A 23,627-nucleotide genomic window follows, 5' to 3' on the forward strand; every position below is an offset into this window, starting at 1 on the left:
TAGCCTATGATCCCTTACAAAGTATTCAATTCCATCTTTAACAAGTAGATACTTGTTCTCAGATCTGTAGAAAATAACCTTTCTATTATACAATTAAGGACCTTCTAAAACAATTCCACATTATCCAAATGAATTATGTCTAACTCCACCTCACCTACAAATGTTGACCCAAAAGAAAATTTGAGTTTGCATGGTCTAGTAACTTGTAGTTGTGATTTATCATTTAGCCATCCTAATGGGTATGGTTTCTTGTGAGGTGTGGTTTCCAATCCTAATTTCTTTACAATTGCTTCAGAAATTAAATTTACTTGTGAGCCACTATCAAACAAAGTATCAATCTTTTGATGTTTGGAAATAATTCGAATATGGAAAAGCTCATGTCTTTTTCTCTCATTTTCCTCATCAATAACAGATTGAGTAGAATTACTAGTAGATGCTTCAGAATTCTTACCTTTGATACCTATGGCTACAATGGCTATTTCATCTCCCGAGTTTGACCCCAAATCTTTATGAATAGTTGCAGCAGTCTTCTTCTTCTTGCCCTCAAACTTCTTAGGTCTTAGCTCTCGATGCAGAATCCAACAATGCTCATCATCATGCCCATCCTTTATACAGTGAGTGCATGAAGCTTTGCTTTTTTTGCAGTGTTAGCCTTCCTTGCTTTCCACTTCTACTTTCTTTTCTCCTTCCTCTTCCTTGCAGTGGGTTGGGATGGTCCCCCAACTTCTGTTCCATTCTTTCCTCTAGCTTCTAGATGAGTAGCTTGTACAGATACCTCATTTATACTAGTGGGATTGAACATGAGTATAGTATGCCTCATGTAGCTATGTAGACCACCAATGTACTTCAACAGAGTTTCTGGTGAGTCTAATGAAATTCCTAGAATCAATGCTCTCTTTCTAAATTCTTGAGTGTACCCTTGTACACTTTTCCCTTTCAACCACCAAAGAGTTTGCCAACTCATCATGGCTTGTTGCATGTAGGCCAATGGGTAGAACAACTTTTTGATTGCAGAAACAAATTCATTCCAGACAGAGATAATCTTACCATGCCTTTTCATATCAACTTAGGTCCTCCCTTCCCACCAAACCAAGGCAGTTCCTCTTAGGCGTAGGCTAGCCAGCTGAATCTTGCTCTTGTCTAATTCGATGTTCTATACTCTGCAATAAACATCAATTTGTCTAATCCAATTGTCCAACTTTTCAGCATTTAACTCTCCATCATATATAGGAAAATCAAATTTAACATCTAGCTTGATCGAAGATGCCTTATTTTTGTGCACATGGCTATTAGGAGGTGTGAGAAAGCTTTCCTCTTTTCCTTTTCCCTTGGAGTGGTCATGGAAGTGAGATTCATCATCTTCTTTTTCTTGTTTAGAACCTGATGAATATTCAGCCTTATGTTTCCTAAAGTCCCTATACATTTCATCTACCATGGAATTTATAGCTAGGAAGATTTCTATGAATTGAGGGTTTGGCCCTACAGAACCTTCTTCTAACATTGTCTTCCAAGGATAGACTCTCCCAATTTCAGGATTAGTTTCCACCAACTCTCCTTCTCCTAATTTGAGCTTTGATCTAGAGAGCGTTCAATAGCTAAACCAACACAAGTTTGTCTAACCTTCACAGCCTAGGGCTCTGATACCACTTGATCTAATAATCACCCTATGAGTGACTTCAGTTAAAGATTTATTACATGAAGGTATTACAGACTCATGTGCTGGTGTGTGTCTATGTTATTTAGGCAACGAATTGATCAGATTACAAATAAACAGACACTTGAAATGGAAAACAGCAGAGAAATATAGTAAGCAATATAAGAATACAAGAATTTAACAAGAAGTTCACCCTATCTTCCAGGGCTACGTCTCCGGTCCAGCTCTCAGTAGTGGCCTTCTTTTATTATTTCTTAAAGCAGATAATTACAATGAAGGAGCTCAATGTGAGTCTCCTGAACAGAATTTGCTTGGCAGGGTGGTTCTTGGATGCCCCAAGCCACTAGAGTACATTGACACTTTTCCTTACCAGCTCTGTGACCTTTTGGGTCTTTAATGGAGAGAGCCCAATGTGGTGCTCAGTATGGACAGATCCTCTCTGGGATGGCTTGAATCTCTTAAGCTCTCTAGTGCTCGATACTGCCTTTGGTCAACTCGATCCTCTATCTTCCGTTCTGCTTTGCTTCACTGTATTTTCTTTGTTTTCTCTGTCTTATTTTTCCTCCTTCCTGTCTTACTCTCGAGGTTCCCATGTCATTCTACTTTACCTGTGCACAGCTTTAAGGCCATTCATTCCCATGGCTATTCGATTCCTCTTCCACTTCCCGTCAAATTCCCTGCTACATCTTCACTTGGAGTTCCCTATTCGATGCCATCATCAGGCTCGCAGGCAGTGGCCACATGTCCTCCTGCAGCTGCACTAACTCGCTTCATCGATTCAGTTTTTCTGTTATGTCATGGAATTAGTCTTCTTCCACCTTGGCAGTCAAATTGAACATCAAATTCTTATAAATCATGGCTTAATCCCCCATCAATTCTGCTTTCCCATCGGGCGCGATCTCAGCTGTTAGATCTGGGGCCTCCAGATCTGACGCCATTCACACGTTTTGCATGGTTGACTTGCTCGACTCTTAGCGCATTACCAGTGGCGGTTTTCTCTCTCCTCTACTTGCCATGCATCGGCCGTTGAGTGGAATCGCTTTGTTCTCGCCAATTGCGCTTACCGCTTGAGGGTGCCCCCAATCAATACTGCTGGTTTTCGGAGTGTGGGCCCTGCCTTGACCTTTAGCCTTTTCCCCCCAGTTTTTCCTGGATCTCCATGTGACCGAGTGCTCGAGGCCTTCCCATTTCGATGGGTTTTTCCCAATGCTAATCGTGCATCAAAATCTGCCTCTGTTTCTCGATTTGGGTTTCCCAGGGGCTAGTTTTGCCTCATGCGCAGTCTCCATTGGCCTCGGTCAATGAACTTTGACCGAGGTCCTCGTCGCTCCACGATGGTTGCTAATTGCCACTGTTCAGAGGTGTTTTTGACCATTGTTTTCTTAATTATTTGATGTCTTCCCCGACCTGATACAGTCATGGTCCTTCTGACAATTCTTCATGGATCCAATTTGGATCAATCAGCTACATGAGAGTGAATTTGAGGAAGGCATTAGATTGCAGAAGTATAGCAACTGGCAGCTGAATGAAGAACTAGAGATTAGTCTGGCAGTACAAAGAAAAACAAGTGAAGACCAAGGATACATATGGAGAATGAAGAAAAGAGTCAAGTGGAAGCTATTGCCACAGAGGTGGAATGGAAAGTTGATAAACGAGTTCAAAGAACTTGAACAAATTCATATTGATTTGTTAAATGAGGAAGGACTCAAAGAAATAGAGTCACAACAAGAAGAATCTACTGAAATCCAAAAGATATATGATGGAGGATTGGTGCTTGAAGCATCAAAAGAAAATGAAGGGTATTGTATTTTGAAAATTGAAAGTTGTTGTGTGTTTGCAGGTCATATAAACTTGAGGAAAGACAAGCAGTTATTGGAAACTGTTATATTAACAAGTAAAGAGATGACTACTCATAGTCATATGCAAAATAAGGAGGGAAGTTACAACCGAGTGTAGGAAGATGTCCAGTCAGATGACATCCAATTGATAAGTCAAAAGGAGGATGGAAAAATAATTATTGAAATCAAAGGATACACTGAGGTAAGGCAACTATTTAGTGTTGTCATAAGTGAAGGAAACTCACATAATTATGTGATGCAGAGGGAAGAAAGGCTGTTAAACATAGATGTAGTAAATTATGTAGATATTAGACAACTATTTAAAACTGAAGCCAAAAGAGGACAGCTATTGAAGATTAATATAGAAGACTTTGTAGATATTAAACAGTCATTGAGGATCATTGACCTCGAAGAAAGCTAGAGTAAAGAAAGATTAAAGATAGATGATGCAGACAATGAAGATTGTGTAGAACTCTTGGAATAAATTCCAAATGAGATGACAAAATTGTGGCATAATTTAAGTCTTTTGAAGAGGAAGCAAGGTAAAGTATTTGCATTTAATGAATTGCTTGAATCTGATGAATATTTATATGCAGGAAAAAGGCAATGTGAAGTTGATCTGAACCAAGAAGTTAATTCTGAAGAATGGATCGAATTAATGAAGGGTGAGATCAGAAAGTCTCAGAATGATGAAATGGTGGTGAATCTATAGTATGAAACTGTTGAACTGAAGATGAGTACAAGAAATAATGGTAACATAATTACTATTATATCACAAAAATTTATTGACGAAGAAAAGGTTGGAAGTGACATTTCAGGGGTAGACAAGTATAATGCCATAATCCTTAAGAGTGTAGAAATGAAGTTACTGGAAGAATAAATATTCCAAGTAGCTAAACAAGCAGGAAAAATTCTGAGATTTCAAGAAATTTGTGGAGTTACAGGTATGCTAGAATTTGAAGTAAAGAATAATGAAGTCATGAATGAGAAACCAGAAGAAGGACCTAGGATTATTACAGAGAATCAATGGAGAAGGAATTTGTATATTTCATAAATGTATATGGAAGGCTATTGGCACAGGGATTATGATGTTCTATTTCAAGAACACAATTAGTTGCAGGGGAATAATATTCAACATATGAGAAGTGAAGTGGACAAAGAAATGGATGAGTTGTGGAAACTCATACAACAACATTCCAATAAAATAAATACAGGACAAAAGAAGAAAGGAAGATTGGCTGGAAGCAATGGTACAAGTGAAGGGAATGGGAAACTGTTAATTAGAGTGAGCAAAACAACAGCAAAATATGTGAAAAGGATAGCATCATACAGTGACAACATAGCAAATGGGGCATTACAACATAAAGGATGGAGACTTGAGGGACAAACAACAACAACAGTAACCAAGGACAGACTACGAAACCAAGTATGGGATCCAGGAGAACACAGATCAGAAGTGCATGATCAAGAAATCATGATTAATTTAAACTTTGGGAGTCTCATGCAAGAGCATCTAGACCTAGCCAGCAATGTGATGGAGTGGTCACATTTTGTGGCTAATGCAAGTTTGGAGGAAGACTTGGTTGTTAAGTTTGTATTAATTTCAGATAAATGTAAGTAGTTAAGAATGGCCTAATTCTAAATAGAATTGAGAATAAAAAATGGCAAATGATCCTCCCTGCGTGGAGATCAAGCCAAGTAGTCTAGTTTGTTAGCCTAGGATAGGATTAGGATTCTAAATGTGTAATTTATTCCTTCAATTATGGAGGATATGGTTAGCTTACCATAGATGTGTTTCCTTTGTTTTCTAAAGGGGAGATGCGAGAGGAGAGACAGAGAAGGAGAAGACCCGAGAGCCCTATAAGCCTATGGGCTGTGTAGAAGAAAGAGGTCATTAATTAAGAGAATCAGGCTAGAGGAGGGAGAGAGCCTCAAATGTAGTTGTATTATGTTTGTACAGATAATTGCTTTGAGCATGGAACTGTGTAATTGATGTGTTCCTTTGAGATAGAGGGTTTTTCTATGTGATTAGGCCTATGACCAAAACTCTGTTATCATTTACTGTGAACAACCAGTGTTGCATGCATAGTTATATAACCGGCCCGTGGAGGCCTGGAGTGTTTTTTATTTCTCCTCCATTCGGATGAATTCGATGTCGGTCTATGTTTTCATATGTTTTAGTGGAGATCTGGTGTTAAGGGATCAATTGGTGAATGCATTTTAGTGTTTTGGCTTCGCAGGTGGAAAAAACCCAAATACACTAAGTATTGGCTCAAACTGCATTTAAACTAAGAATCTGGACCTCAAAGCTTTTAAATGGAGGTTTTGAATGATATCGGGTATGTAGAACCCCAAATCACATCGCCCTTTGTATTTATTTGTTGCATCGCCGAAATCCAATTATAAAGGGAAATCACGCTAACTCTTAGCGGATTCAAGGACGCTGATTTGAAATTTTATAATCGAGAGCTTTGAGTCATATTGGGTCTGGGCACTTACATCGCATCGGGATTTCAAAGCAGAGTTATGTCAAAGGCTTAGACCCAACCTCTTGCGATTGTCTATTGCGACATATCACATCGGGCCTTTGCGAAGACTAGCACTGATATATGGGACTATTGGAATCCAATCGCCGATACAGTGATTTGATCTGGACTGTTAGATCTTATCGCTCCAGATCAATGGTCACAAATGGTGGGTGTGTTGACTTCGGCGTACGATAAGCGCGCCAAAAGAAAAAGGTAAAGAATCAATGTTTACAAGGTTTTTCAACATTTTTGTGTGATTTCATTGTGTTTCCACATATTCATATATTCTGATATATATGGGCCTGCGATGGTCTGCGATAGTGATATTATGTTAAGTAAATGGTATAGGGGTGTTCGGCGGGGTGATTGAATGGATCATTTTCGATTAGTTGGAGGTTTTAAGGCTAGATGCCTAAAAAACACTTCTGATGCATATATGTGGCATGGATATTTAGAGGGCCATTAAAGGGGAAAATGAATCCCAATAAGGTATATTGATTGTGTAAACTTAGGGTTGCATCAATTGGACACACAATCTGTTGGTTGAGAGAACATCTCAACAACACACAAATCTAGCAACATAGCTAGGAACAGACTCCTCTAGTTAGAAATAATCACAATTGAGAGAAGTAGGAATTACATATTTGAACACTCACTTGGAAAGAGGAACAACGAAGTCCCCAAATAAATTGAGAACGCTTCTGATAAACTCCCCCTTATATTTTATATAATTAAAAAGCATATAATAATATATAATCAAATACAATAAACATGCATGATATATATATATATATATATATATATATATATATATATATATATATATATATATGAAAATATTTATATAACATTTTAAAATATATTATATTATATATTATCACAGCCACATTTAATTAATTAAATATAATTGATATACAATGAAAATTTCATTTGTATCTACTACACAAATCATTAATAAATATATAATAATAAAAATAATATGTATTATTTAATTATTAATTATTATTATTATTTAGTTATTAATAAATATATAATAATAAAAATAATATGTATTATTTAATTATTAATTATTATTATTATTTAGTTATTAATTATTAATTATTAATAATAGGAAATAATAATAACTATTATTACTATTAATTACTAATTATTATGTTTATAATAATATTAATTAATAATAATAATAATTATTATTATTATAATTATATGAACCCCAAGAGTTAGCTCAACTAGTCAAATCAGTGCCAAGCCAATCGGGAGGTCACAGGGTCAATTCCTGAAAGCTCTTGGGGTTAGGTCTAGATATAGGCCGAGGGTTGTGATCCCCTTCGGGGTCGATCTACCTAGTTATTACTGTGGATGTAGCGGCTACCCAGTGACCATGGGTATCCGTGAACCACACGTGACAAAAAAAATAAAAATTATGTGTATTAATTAATTATTATTATTATTATTATATTTAATAATTATTAATCAATAAAAATAAGTAATAACCACTAATTACTATTAATAATTAATTAATCAGTAATAATAATTATTAATCCTTGATCTTAAATTTTGTGATCCATATTGATTATGAGACTGTCTTTTGGATTAATCACATCATTAAGTTATGGTCTACGTTTCGAACCATCTAATGTGGTTTATCCTAAGGACAATGGATGAACCACATTAAATGGTTTGAAACGTGGACCATAACTTAAAAATATGATTAATCCAAAAAACAATCTCATAATTATTACTAATAAGTATTAATTAATTACTAATTAAATCAAATAATCTAAAATTATGAAATAATTAAATAATATTGAATAATTAAATAATAATACTAACAATAATATTGTTACTAAAAATATTAATAATAAATAATGAATATTATAAACCTTATAATACACAGTTGATTTTCATACTGAGAAAATCTTTCTCACAATGCGACGTCGGACCATTGTTGAGCATGGATGACCATTGTTGTCACAATGTGACATTGGACCAAGGGATTGACAATATAAACCCAAGGTATATAAACCCTAAGATAAATATTATAAACCCAAAGGAATAATAAACTCAAGAGATTAATATTAAAAACCCAAGGGATAAATATTATAAACCCAAGGTTTATAAACCCTAAGACACAATATTTGTCACAACGCGACATTGAACAATGGTTCGCCATGGTGACCATGGTTGATTTTCATATTAGGACAATATTTGTCACAATGCGATGTTAGACCATGGTTGAGCCTTGACCATGGTTGCCACAATGTGATGTTGGACCAAGAGACAATATTTTTCACAATGTGACCATGGTTGACTAACTATGATTGATTGTAATATTTAGACAACCTTTGTCACAATGCGATGTTGGACCATGGTTAATTTTCATATTGAGACAACCTTTGTCACAATGCGACATTAGACCATGATTGATCATGGTCCAACATGATTGATTTTAATATTGAGAAAAACCTATTATAAATCCAAGGTATATAAACCCTAAGATAAATATCATAAACCACAAAATAAACATGGTTGACCACGAATGATTTTCATATTGACAAAATATTTGTCACAATACGACGTTGGACTATCGCTGACCATGCTTGACTTTCATATTGAGACAACATTTGACACAATGCAGCATTGGACAATGGTTAGTCATGGTTGACCATGGTTGATTTTTATATTGAGACAATTTTTGTCACAATACGACATTGGACTATGATTGACCATGACTGACCATGGTTGTCACAATGCAACGTTGGACCATGAGACAATGTTTTTCACAATGTGACCATAAACCCTATAATAAACATGGTTGACCATGGTTGATTTTCATATTGAGACAATCTTTTTCACAATGCGATGTTGGACCATGGTTGACCATGGTTGTCATAATGTGATGTTACACAAAGGGATTGATAAACCCAAGGGATTAATTATAAAACCCCTACAGGTATTATAAACCCAAGGGATTAATATTAATAACCCAAGGGAATTATATTAAACCTAAGGTATATAAACTCTAAGATAAATATGATAAAGGTATTGGACCATGGTTGATCATGGTTAATTTTCATATTGAGACAATCTTTGTCACAATGCGATATTGGACCATGGTTGTCCTTGATTAACCATGATGGGCAACCGAAGTACAATGATCAAAATATATTTTCCTTGCATCTGTAACTTGCACGAACCACAAATTACAAAAAATATAGTACAACAATTGCGTTGAAACAATATATGTACAATGATTTTAGAAATTGTAATGGGACCAAAGAACTTACCGCTTCTTTGAGCATAATTGAAACACGAAACAGTGATTCTAGTTCAACATGACAGAGATTCAATACAATTTGTACATGTTGTGTTATATAACAAACAAATTATTTTCTAGTCACAATAAAAGAAATCCAGAAAACTAAAGGGATGAATAGCCTCCAAAAATAACATGCAAAAACATACTAAGACATCTAAGGGCATAACTAATTTAGAGCTAACACTACCAACTGGGAAGGCTTTCATTGGAGAAATGCAGAGTTCCTCATGGACAACTTTTCCTGGTGACTTTGTATCAGATTTTGAAACATCATCCGACACCCAAAATTTTATTTGATTCCCCTTCTCCATCTGTGAATTGATCGTTAACATCACAATAAATTCCCTGCAAAACTAAATCACAAAATGTCACCTACTCCTTGAAAATGAAAGAATAAATGAGAGAAAACAAACTTGGGTTGCATCATCCATCACTAAATCGGGCCAACTGATGTGTCTGTGCTAATATTTACACAAAAATTAATGAAGAGACACACTAATTTTAGAGCCCTACCCCTCAGAAGCCCCACACAGTCATTGTCCTGGCCTCGCTTGTTCAAAGAATTGTAACCACAGTGCCCCACATAATCATGATCACTCATTTAGAGAATTGTCACCACAATAATCAATGATCAAGGTGTTCATAATTTGCGAAAAATAGTGACCTCACATGGCAGAGTGAGAGGACCCATGAAGTTGAAACAATTCCTTTTCCACCTCCTCTAACCAAAATTCTATAATCGTTAGGCGCAAATGATAATCAAAATTTTTCACACAATCACCATGATGCAGGAGAATGGAAATGCTTCACCTCTCGTGTTTCCATTAATTTTTATACCTTTAAAATATTTTTATGTCGTCACTCCATGCTCCCTCGCGGTGCATTCATAGATATAGGACTAAGATGAAGGATATACTAGGCATGTTCGCCTCAGAGTTAATCTTAGCCATCCAATTATCTTTAAAACAAAATTCAACTACCTTACCTCCACCGAAATTTTAAATAGAAAGCCTTCTACTAATTATAAAAACTAACATGAAGAAAAGTGTAATGTTATACTATATATGTTATAGTCGCGATTGAAGTGATACTTATATCATATATGTTATACACTTAATGTATATGTGAGGTGTTATGGTAAATGGAAATGTAAAAAATTAATATATCATTCAACCTTTCTCTGTAATACAAGAAATATATTAATTAAACATTTAATTATGTCAAATTTTATAAATGTGTTATATTTTTTTTCTAAGCTTGGGAGGACTACATCTTCATCATGTTCAATATCTCACTTTGATTGGAGCGAGGAATTGAACCAGTGACTTCACATCAAAAGTGCCTTAACAAAGCACCCAATCACCATCTATCCAAGACCCCGTGGACAAATATATTATATTTATTATTTAAATTTTGAATTGAAGATTTTTTATAAATATATTATATTCATTATTTAAATTTTAATTTGAAATGAATTAAAATAGAATATACTATATTTATTATTTGAATTTTGAATTGATATGAATATTTAAAAGTAACATATTTTTTAGTATATTTTTTAATTATTAATATAGTTAATTATGGATTTTTACCTACTACTTATAATATGATAAATAAATATTTTTAAATTAATCAATATTAGTTTATTATATATTTAATTCTTGTAAAGTTGATTTTGATAATAAATTTTTTTTGAGACTTACTTTAAATTTCAAAATTCACCTCACGCAAAATTTATGAATTAATATTACATAAAATAAATTAGAAAATGGTGAATTTAAAAGGTAAATGTGTATGATACACCATTAATAATACAAAAATGGAAATATGACATTGTATTAATGTGTGTTCATTTAATGATAATCCACCTTAAAAAAAAATCATATAACTTAATAAATAAAGAAATATATTAAAATAAATTTATTACTAAAAAAAATCTACTCTAAGTCTAGGGGCAACTTAATTAGTTGAATCGAAGTTTGTGAAATTGTGGAAACTAACGATATCAATAAATAAGGCCAAATTTAAATATCTAAAAATACACTTACAATGGTAACAAAAAAACATAGCTAGTGCATAAATATTTTCTTATTCTTAAAAAAAATAAAATTTTTTCCTTTTTTGTTTTATCATTTGGCATTCCCATTAAAAAAGTCTATATAAACTAACTATAAGTTAAGTGGTATATCAAGATTTATAAATGATATTTGATTCTTTGTTAGAATGGAAGAGATCAATATCATGAAATTTCTTTATTCCACTAAAAAATGTTTTAAGAGCACTTAATTCCTTTGAGGAAGAAAGATTAGTATCAATGTCTTCAATATTGGCCTTAACAATGCAATGGATTCCCCAATTGACATTTGGGGTTTTTGATCTTTACCCTAATCACCTTCATTTATTAGAAAATTCTATCTATTTCATTTTTTTTCATCTGAATCTCTTAATTGATACCCGTGATTTCTTCAATTTTTAGAAAATTCCATCCATTTCATTTTTTATCATTCTTTTCCAAGATGATGAACTTGAGCTTAGGGACATGTAGCTTGTAGAAGGCCTAAGAAATGACATATTCAATAATGCAATGTTGTGTTCTCATAATCATAATTTCATAAGCATTCTATATAGAAGACCTTTTCAAGGTTTATCTTCACACAAATATAAACATAAACATATGTACATAGTTGCATCAAAGTTCTCTCAAGATCTGATTTGATTTTAAGTGCCTAAGGAGTTCACAATATCCTTAAACATGGATAAATGTCATAAATGTGATGGTAAAGTAGAAAGATGAACCTAAACTAGGATTGTAGTAACAAGCATAGAGGATCTAAATCTGGAAACTGAGATATAAAAAGCCTAGTGTTTCCCCAAAACCAAGGACCATTCTCAAAAACTCTAATAAAAAAAAAGATTGAAGAAAGAAAAATTTCATAAATCTTTGTCCGAGATGAATGAATCCACTTATATAACATAATATTGAAAAGCCAAAACCCATTAAATAGCATCAATTTTGTTATATAAAGAATGTGGATAAGTAACCTCTAATGTTATGATCTCCATCATTAGCACCTCTTCATTTTGTTTTACCATATAGACACTAGAAATAAATGAAAGCTTCAAAGCATGAGCCATTGCATCCTAAAAGATACCGCAATGCCCACCACATCAAGATGCCAATATAAGAGTTGAATTTTTACCTATATGATAAAGTGTAGTCTATATTTTGGCAAGGATTTCTTAAAATCATAATGTTGAGTTGTTTGCAAAATCTTTATACTCTATGGACTTTTCATGGCGTGGATTCAAACACATATTTTAAATAAAAAAAATTATTCATTCAAAAACACATTTTAAATAAACAAATCACATTCTTGCCCAATATTATATCACCAAATTCCAGATTATGCTTATATAATAATCATAGAACCAAAGTATATCCTCCCATTATTTAACCTTAAAAAAAACTTATCATACATTCAAAAACACATTTTAAATAAAGAAATTATTCACTAACAACACATTTTAAATAAAAGAATCACATTCTTACCCAAAATTATATCACCAAATTCCATATTTTTCAGAGAAAAAAAACATCATGTATTTATATTAAGGAAATATAAATATCTGCAATACATTACATTTTTTTGGGGGCTATGAGATGCCCAAAACCAGATACTATATAGTGGAACAGATTTATCCAATTCACCGAACCTGAAGCAAAAACCTTACCCATATCTTCTTAACATATTAGATTCAGTACATTCAGCAGCAGAAGTAAAAGGACACTAAGGAAAACTTGATAAGTCACATTCGTATAGAACTGAAACTCAGAGAACTCGCTTGCCTTACTATGAAGAGGAGTCACATTCTGGAACGGGGGATATGCTGAAAAGATATCTGGTTCATTGAGCTCCTAAAAAACATGATTAGGCTTAGCCATCCAAAGAGGTGAAAACTGTTAATGAGGCTCATTCCATTTACAATCAAAGTGTATCCTAAAATGATACACCAATTCTATTATAAATTAATAAAATAACTTGAAAAAAAATATCATAAATCAACCACATCATGTTAAATTCCCCCGCATGCATAAGGATGTCCGTATATCATCATTATCATAGCCTGAAATCCTATGCAGAAGGATTTCCGTATATCATCTTTATCTTAAAGACTGAAATCCTTACTTGGCATCAGGATCTGCTCAAATAATTGCTGAACAAGAATTTCTTGAAACACTTCAAATGCATTATTACAAACAATTACCAGCCATCAAAGACTTAGCAGTCAGATAATTCATCAAATTCTTACGCTTCAGCCCTTTTGTCTTGGCAATCATTTCCATCACAATATGAAAGCTTTCTGACCTCACGCAGAACAATCATGTCAGATCTGAGCCTATGGGATTCTTCATCCATCCGTTGCCGGGGCGGACTTCCGAACTGCCCTTCATTGTCATTGTCAACTGCTGATTAGGCATTTTATCAGACACTTGGCAATCGTCTCCATCACAATCTGGAAACTTTCGGATCTCCGGCAGAACAACCCTGCCAAACCTGAGCACAGCATCTGGCTAAAGTTCCGGCTCGTCAATACCCTATATCCGAGAACCTTTGCTACACACGGCAATCTGGTTACTGCTGTTCAAAAGATAACAAGGGGAGGCAAAAGGCTCTAGGGGTCACGGCCATTTCTGTAAATCCAAAACCCTTTAGTGAAAATTTTCAATGTTTGAGGGTTCTTTAAAGAAATCATTAAAAACTTGCAGATGTAAAATAACAGAGGGTACCTGAACTTGGACGGATTTTATTTAAAGATCTGTTTTAAGTGCTTCATATCAAGCCCTCTGCCTCACCTGTGCTGTAAAACTGGAGGCGGAATCTTTTGGACGGCTTCTTTTAAATATGTGGTGGAGAGGATTTCAGCCTCTTCCATAACTTCCTCACTTGAACGAACGACGTCCGAACTAAATGGGGAAAATCGGGGAAACTGCACCTTCTGGTTTTTGAAGTATTCCAACACCTATGATATTAAATATTAACAATCAATATCTACAGGTAGTGACTTGTTAATAAGATGTGGTTCTATACCTGAAACACCTCGTATCCATGTCGCTGAAGAGCTCGAAACCTTAAGACAGTTGAGTTCGCATCAGCAACAATGCTGCCCCTCCAACCTCCAAGCTTTGAAATTTCTTCCAGACATTGCTGGTCAATACATTATACATTAATACCAGAGGTGTTGGAACATTTTAAAGACCGGAAGGGGCAGTTTCCCTGTTCTTCCATTCAAAAAGGAGGAGAGATCAGAAGCATTCTCAATTTACTTCTGGTCTCTTTGGCTCCCTCTTCAAGTGGGGAAATTATGGAAGAGGCTGAAATCTTCTGCACCACATCCTTAAAGAAAGCCGTACAAATGATTTTGGTGTCCAATTTCTACAGCAGGTGTGCGAGGGAGCTTGATATGGAGCACGGTGCAGGTAATAAAATTTAGTAACCTATCCTTTATTTATATTAGGATAAATTTTCTTTATTTTTTTCTATATTATTAATACTTTAAATCTTAAAATAAAATACCTTTAAATAAATTCCTTCCAAATTCTGTTAGAAAAGGATCTTTGCCAATTATTGTACTGGGAAATGACTTCTTTGCCCATTATTGTACGGTAAAAATACAGCGCTATTTTCTATCATTTGTTACTGCGTTTTAAACCTTTTATAATTTCAATGTTTTGGTTCTAAAATTTATTTCTGTATTACACAACACATTTTAAAAGAGAAAATTCATGATTTAGCATGAAATTTTAATAAAAGAATATAATAATTAAATTACTCTCAAGAAATAAAAATATGTGAGAGGATATGGTTCACACAAGTATTGGAAGATTGGAAAGAAACAATTACATTATATAATTTACATGGCAACATCAAATTTAAATTAAATGTTTTATTTAAAACAAAAATGTAATTGGTTTATAATTTATAAAAATAATTTAAAAATAATATGTTTATATTATTTTTTACGAGATTTATTTATAAGAAAATTACATAATATAATAAAATTTAGTAATTTATTTTTTATTTATATTAGTATAAATTTTCTTTTTTTTATATTATCTTTTTTCCAAGGAAAAATTATAATCTTTTATTAATGTCAAAAAATATAAGTCATGGCCAGAGCTATTTTAAAAAAGTTGTACATGTTCACTTCTCAGGGTGTTCAACAAGTATGATATGCATAGATAAAGTAAATACATATATATTTACATAAATTGCTATAATATAGGAAACAATTTATAGATATCATAAGAAAATTTTAGGGCCTATCCACCCTTGGATGTGCTCGATCGATGTAGGGATGATGGTAATATTGGTATTGTTCAGCGCCGTTTTGCTCCTCGATCATCCATAGGTCTCGAGGTAGTATCGTGGCCTCCTAGGAAAGCTTGTTAGCACCCTCATTATGTTCCATGTAAATTTGTTGACAGGAAATAAAGTTATATTGTCCTTTGTAGATCTATATTATTAATACTTTAAATCTTAAAATATTTTTAATATAATTATTTACGTTACATATGATAAAAAATTTATGCACATTGTTATCATGACTTGTTTGTGTGGAAACTAGACCAAAGGTTGAATATGAGGCTTGAGCAAGAGTTCATCAAAATTGACAAAGTATTTATGATATTTCTGCTAAAACAAGACCAAAAAGTGCGCTACATGGTCCTATGGACTAGCTTAACATAAAACCAAAAACATATGCCTATAGGTTGTAGCAAGAAAAACCAACTAAACATCATCAACAAAATAGGTTATCGAAATGATGAGACTTGAATTATCAGTTCCCGTGCACATATGGTCATGCAAGAGGTCACTAATCCATAATTTCATAAAGTAAATGTTGTTCCTCCATGCTGAGGAGGAGCTCATCTCGATTTGCATTCCGGTCAAATGAGAATTTCCCCAACATTTCTTTGAGCTACCAATACAACTCCATAGTGAGTAGATACTCGTTGCACCTCCATCTTTCTAAGCCCAAACTAGATATGCAATGAGGGATGGATTCAAGCACCTCTCTGTGTGATATATCTTCACGCTTATTTACCACCTACTCAATATCCTCAATTTCTTGTTGTACTTCTTGTGATATATGTTCCTTATTTATCTAGATTGGATCATTATATTATTTTTCATCCATATCAATGATTTCAAAGTGGAAAAAGTGGAGGAATAAACTCACAAGACCATTTTTACCACTGGGGCCTAGTTTGGAAAATTGTAGTCTAAAAGTTTCAGGGAGCATTTTGAGGTATTAAACGATAATTTTGGGGGGTTAACCTTCTCTAGTGCAAAACCATTTTTTCATATTCTACAGATACATACTTTTCCAACGGTGCAAAAATCGCCTTAATTGGAGCTTGTGTGCAAAAGTTATGCGACATGGAATTTGACCTTCCTATTTTCACCACCATAACTTGAGAGGATGCCACGTCAACCCCACAACTCATGGAAAATGGGTTGGGCACATGATTATGATGAAGAATACTCTAGAATAGTCGACATTGTAACTTTGGTTAAGAGGTGAGGTAGTCGAACCTAGCCACTAGTAGGTTATTGGGTTGTGGTATAACTCGGCCACTTGAAGGAAAAGAGGTTCCATTCCTTTCGACTGCATTTGTTCTGCATATGAGCAAAAATATATGAGAGAGATAGGAGATAGAGCACACAGAGAGGATTTGTGCAATGTCGTAGCCCTCATGCCACAAGCCATACTTCTTTATAATTGCAGTTTTGGCTTAAGAATACATCATTCCCTTTCCCATCTCCTTGAAACATTTCTCTTGTGATAACATTTCTAAAATAATGTCATACTATTCATTAGAAGTACAATGAATAATTAATAGTGTTCTATCATAAATAATTGTTGTTTTTAGTCTTTTTCTTGGAGGGAAGGGGATATCAACATCCAAAATATCTTCTACATATTTTCTAACAATATTGGGATGTTTTAGGCTATTTCCTTGAGATTTTGTAATAGAAATTTGGCTAGGGTTTATTGTAAAACTTTGAGTCCATATATCTTTGTTAGCCTTTTTTACTTTATCCTTTATGAGAGAGTGAAAATAAGGACAAAATTTTATTAATATCCTCATATTGGAAATAACCTAACATGGGTCATATTTCCATTCTTTATCTTCTTAAAACAAAAAAGCCTTTAACATGTTTTTAGTAATTGGGAGAGTTGTATGTGAATTAATAGTAAAAGAAAACAATTCAAGGGGGATAATGGAAGTATATTTCTTTCCCTTAGATGTTAAATGTAAGCCATTAGAATGAATTATTTATCAAATATAATCTAGAGCAAAAACTTGAGGGGTTAAATACATAAGGAGCCTATATAGCTTAATCTCAACACCGTAGATTCTAAAAATTGTGTAGCTTTGTTCAATGTACCAAAATCCACACTTTAACTTTTGATTCATATGCAAGTGAAACTTGCATTAATTAGGGATTCTTAGAGGAGGATGACTAATTTAGAATAGACTATAAAATGTGGACATGAATTTGTAAACGAATATCTTATAACCATAAGGTTGATTGATGAATACTACAACATGTATCCATTCAAAGGGAAATTTCTCCTCCCCTAACTAATTTCTATATTTTAGAACTAAGTACTCAAAATGGGAGGGCTACAGAGATAATAGAAGATAAACAATGTAAGAATTATATTTGAAAGTCCTTTCTTCTTACAACAATGTAAGCTAGTCATGAATCCCACTAGCAATAAATAAAGGAAAATTAAACGTGGTAAAAATAATGAAATCTTATGTATAATTCCTAAGTTGATTGAATCAACACACAAATAATCACAACAACGTAAAACCACATTGATCATGGATATTAGTTCTCTAGTATTTCCATTGAACACTTCCCTCTTCAAAGGAAGTCTAAACTCTTTAATGTTTCCTTGCTCATTTATCGATTTCCTTAGATACTTGGTTTTTTGGGTATCAACGAGGGTTTGAAGTGATACTCAACCTCATCTTCTTTAATGAGTTTATAACTAACAGGAAAAATAAGAATTTTGATTAAGTATTTCTCTACGATCGAAAGGACCACCTATAACCCTTAACTATCTTTAAAAGCCATTTGAGCATGGTTGTAAAATTCAACACATAAATGCACTAATTCAGGGAAAGGAAAGCTTTGGGAAAACATAGCTTGAGGGAGCTTGTTTTCCCATATATGGGACATGTTAGAATGTTCATTGAATTCCTAAACTTTAGAATGAAGGTTGTCCGGGATTTTACTAATCAAGCTAGGGTTGAAATGTCTTTATCTTTATCAATTATCGATTTTGACACATCCTTTTTGTAAAGAAGTTTCTTTGAAAGCCTTCCTCGCTTCCTAGGCACATTTTAATAAAGCTTATTATGGAAAATGGAGTATGGTGAGAATTAAATACTTTTAATTAATGCTTTCCTATTTGTCCCTATAAACTAGGAGTTTTTACCATTTTTCTTGCTTTCCTTCCTAAAGATAATGAGAAAAATAACCCATACAATTTGCTTTAATATACCTTAATAAAGGCATTAAAGGTAACACACATGGACTGCAAAGGAATTAACTCGACGGTACGTGCACCATTAATGTGCAGTTAATCGCATCGAATGAGTAATACCATCAGTGGTTCACCCGCGGCCTTGGGTGGTTTCACGCCTTCAGAAATATGAGTGAAATACACTGAGGTGGCCCATCATATCGAATGGTGGTTTGGTGCTTTCTCCATAGTGGGAGTTGCAACACGTGCTCTTCAACTGTCTTGTAGCAACGAGAATAGCAACACCAAGGTACCTTGGGTGTTACACTCATGATATAACGGATTTGTTGCAACCAAAAAGTGTTGCAACAACATAATAGGATGTTGTAACAACTATCTTTTATTGTTGCTCCAAGAGCACCTGCCTAAAGTGATTCTCATATATTCTCATAGGTATGCATAAAAAAAGTAAAATCCTTCCTAATTGCATAAGAATGAACATTAAATGACATAATTGGAAGATAAGTGTACCTTGATATCCATATCTCATGGAATCAACATTCTTGATAGATGCTTCATATATCTCTCTAACACACAAAATCTTGCATATGTTCATACATCAGCCACATGATCATACTACACAAGCACCTAAAATGGGCTCACTTGACTTGAGTAGGATGCTACTCATATCTATAACCTTCCTTTATGACGCATACATACATTCATCATGTAAGTGAGCATCATAAACCATCTTTTACTCTTTGTCATTTTCCCTATCACTTCCATGAACATTCATCATATTTTCCTCATGGTTGAATTATCATATGTCATAGAAACGTTCATAGTTAAGAAGAACAAGGTTAATTCTTAATCAAAACTAAAAGATAAATAATAAAGTTCAAGCCAAAAAAAATTGCCCCAACTCTCATGCTTAACAATATTGGGTTTAATATTAGGGTTTATAATATTAGATTTTGAATATTAATTATAATATATTATAATCATAATATAATAATATTAAAAACATAATTTTAATATTAAAAATTATGTATTAATATATTATAATTATAATATAATAATATCATAACTTAATTATTATAATTATATATTAATTAATATTAAATCCTTACCTACACTTTATAATTATTAATATGATATATGTTTATTGATGTATATATCAATCACATTATGTATATATATATGGTTGATTAATGTATTTTTATATGAAAATTTCTAAAAATCATATTAAATTTTTGAATCTTGGAAAAAAATCTTAATACCCATGTTGTAAATCTTTTAAGCACTGTATATATGGTTGAATAGTATAAAACAACTCCATTTTATATGAAAATTTATATTAAAAAATCATATTAACCCTTTGAATCTTGAGAAAAAAACTTAACACCAACGTGAATCTTTTAAACATTTTAGTTTTAAATAATAAACAATTTACTAATAAAGTAAATTTTATCCAAAAAAAATTCAACATCAATTAAGAATAATATATTTTCCAATATTTTATTTAGTGATTGAATGAGTCAAAAGTTGAAACAAGTGTCCATATTGTAAAGGCATATGCAGATGACAGATTGTTTGGCGTGGTGCTGCCATTGACATGAACGGTTGATTGCCAGAGTTTTTCTACTTTCAATCTATCGACTCCCACACAGTCACAGGATGCCTCGCTATCTGTCGCGGGTGCCCTTCCCTGGAAAGCTTGGCATGTCTGCGCTACCGGGAAACAGAGGCGATTCCCTTTTCCTCTGGCCCAGCTTGGCATACCGAGGCTGCATGGTATAGATCGGCCTTTCTTTGTTAAAAAAGACAGCAGCTTGGGGCTGGATCTAACCGCCTTTGCGTCGCAATTAGCAGCAGTGGACAGAGATAGGCAGAAACAAAATGTTATCTCGCCAGACCCAGCAAACAAGACTGAAAAATGGGATTTGAGCAACTTGCAGTCAGAGCAGATAAAAGCAATTCGCTTTCAGATTTTCATTAAATCCCCTGAAGGGGAATCTTGATTAGTGTGGGTGCATGCAGGTGGCACCATCCTGCAGCTGAAACAGCAAATTTGGACTGAGCTGGGTTACCCAGTTCAGATCCAACATTTGGTCAGCGGTAGATGGGCCCTTCAGGACCCTAGAACGTTGGGAAGCTATGCGATCAGCCCAGGAACACACATTGTCTTAAATCTGAGGCTGAGAGGAGGGGCTCAGCCACAGGGACAGTCAAGCTCTACAGGGGGAGACAAGGGGAAAGGAACAGCACCCCAACATCAACCTAAGGGAGGCAAATCCTACAAAAATATATTACAAGGCAACAGGAATTCAGAGTCCTCTCCAGATCACGGCGGAATCAAACCCAGGCCATACATAGTAGACCAACTGGGGCATTCCCTAGTCCTGAATCTTGACTCCACAGGACTTGATGATTACGTTAAGTCCTATGAAACGCAGGCCATTATATGCCGTTTTAACAGTTTTTGGCCTAAGCCAATGGATCTATTCCATTGGATCTTTACCAACTGGACCATGGAATGTGATATACATCTATGTTCCAAGGGTTTTTTTATAGTCAGATTTATATCCAAGGAAGTTAGAGATTCAGTCATCAGTGCCGGGCCTTGGTTTTGGGGAACAGCGGGGCTCTTTATGACCCCATGGTTTTCGGACTTCGATCCAAACAAAATGACAGTATCCACAATGCCGGTGTGGGTTCGTCTTCACAACCTTCCTCTACATTTCTGGAGTGAAAAAGTATTGGAAGGTATTGGGAACAGCATAGGGAAGTATATCAAAACAGATCTGGAAAGGACTGACGAAAGGATATACACCTTCGCACGCATATGCGTGGAAGTAGATCTCAGCAAAGGGCTGCCAGATAATATCAGGCTGATCTATAAACAACAAAACTGGCTGCAAGTACTAGACTATGAAAACACCGCTTTCAGATGCAGGATCTGTCGGCAGACAGGACACCTGCAAGGCACATGTCCAGAAGCAAAAAAAACAAACAGTAAGAAGAAACAGAAAGGGAAGCAGAGGAAAGGATGGCAATTCCCTGCACCAGACTCAGAGGACGAAGAATCAGAAGCAGAGGAGGAAGAGCCTCCTACAGAGAAAGTAGAGCTTTCCCAAGAGAAAGAGACTCAGAAGGGAACTACTTCAGTCACAAAGGACCCACAGCATCACGAAAATCAGGCAGAGAAGAATCAGGGAGAGATGATGAGCGTGGATCCAAGTATGGGAGGCATAAAGAGGCACCACCTCTCAGATACCTCAGACTCAGACAAAGAAACAGGTCCACAGAATGCAGAAACACAGATAGTCATTGCTTCGATCGAGCCTTCTCAAGGAGAATGGCGCAAGGTCGAAAAGAAAAAGGGAAGGAAAACTTGAAGGAACTCAGTTTTTCTCTTCCCTTTTCTTCCCCTCTTCTCTCTTTCTTTCTCTTATTTTTTGGTGCACGTTAGTCTTCTAACGTTGCGTGGGGTGCGAAAGCACTCGTGCCCTTGCGGCAGTTCATGGAATGCTTAATTGCATCTGCTAGTGTAACTTTTCATTAATTTCTTAATAAAAGGTTACCGTTTTTTTCTTTGGAAAAAAAACAATATTGGGTTTAATATGAATGTTTTAAATATTAAGTTTATAATAAATTTAATATTAGAATTTATAATATTAATTATAATATATTAATATAATATAATATAAGGTAATATAATATAATAATATTATAACCTAATTATTATAATTATATATTAATTAATATTAAATTTTTACCATACATCTTTAAATTATTAATATAACATATATAATTATTAATATGATTTAATATAACATATATAATTATTAATATGATATATGTGTATTGATGTATATCAACCACATTATATATATATGTGGTTGATTAATATATATCAAACTCCATTTTTATATGAAAATTTGTGTTAAAAAATCATATTAAACTTTTGAATCTTGAGAAAAATTCTTATCACCTATGTTGTGAATCTTTTAAGCATTATATATATATGGGGTTGATTACTGTATATCAAATTCAAATTCTATTTTTATATGAAAATTTGCGTTAAAAATTCCTATCAAAACTTTAAATCTTGAATAAATAAAAAATAATTAACACCCATGTTGTGGAATCTTTTAAGCATTTTAGTGTTAAATAATAAACAATTTACTAATAGAGTAAATTTTATCCCCAAAAAATTCAACATCCATCAAGAATAAATATATTTTCCAAGCATATTCTATTTAATGATTGAATGAGTCAAAAGTTGACACAAGTGTCCATATTTGAAAGGCATATGCAGATAAGAGATTGAAGATTGTTTGGCGTGGTGCTGCCATCGATTTCAACGGTTGATCCATCAGCCTCAAAGTTCACGTGGTTAGCTCGTCTTATTAAGGAATGACAGGCCACAGCACGATAAAGTAACGACAGGAACTTGTATATATATATATATATATACCAAATTAGTTCTATTTATAAGATTTGAACCAATAATAATGAATGGACCAAATTGCAGCCATCTCTATTAAAACTATTAAATCAAAATTATAGATGAAAGAGAATTTTATTTTTTTCAACTATTTACATTCTTTTTGTATAAAGAGATAATACTATAATATTAAAGGTAAGATGCATGGTAAAATATATTAAGTTTAAGTGAATAATAATTATTAAGTGGATAGTAAAAATTTAATCTTTATTTAATATTTTAAAATATTTTT

At 33.8% G+C, this 23,627-nt stretch overlaps 1 long non-coding RNA gene across 1 annotated transcript; it reads right to left on the bottom strand.

Moving 5' to 3' along the window:
• Positions 1-13,318: 13,318 nt before the first annotated feature.
• LOC149255591 (uncharacterized) lies at positions 13,319-14,834 on the bottom strand. Its single transcript, XR_016266389.1, has 2 exons — positions 14,129-14,834; positions 13,319-14,032 (listed from the first exon to the last, which is right to left on the bottom strand). It is a non-coding gene; the product is annotated as an uncharacterized LOC149255591 (long non-coding RNA).
• Between the last annotated feature and the right edge of the window lie 8,793 nt (positions 14,835-23,627).

The sequence above is a fragment of the Pinus tabuliformis genome, chromosome 7 (assembly GCF_031772625.1).
Source record: "Pinus tabuliformis cultivar Carrire ecotype Pingquan chromosome 7, CPIR1, whole genome shotgun sequence".
Classification (NCBI taxonomy): Eukaryota; Viridiplantae; Streptophyta; class Pinopsida; order Pinales; family Pinaceae; genus Pinus; species Pinus tabuliformis.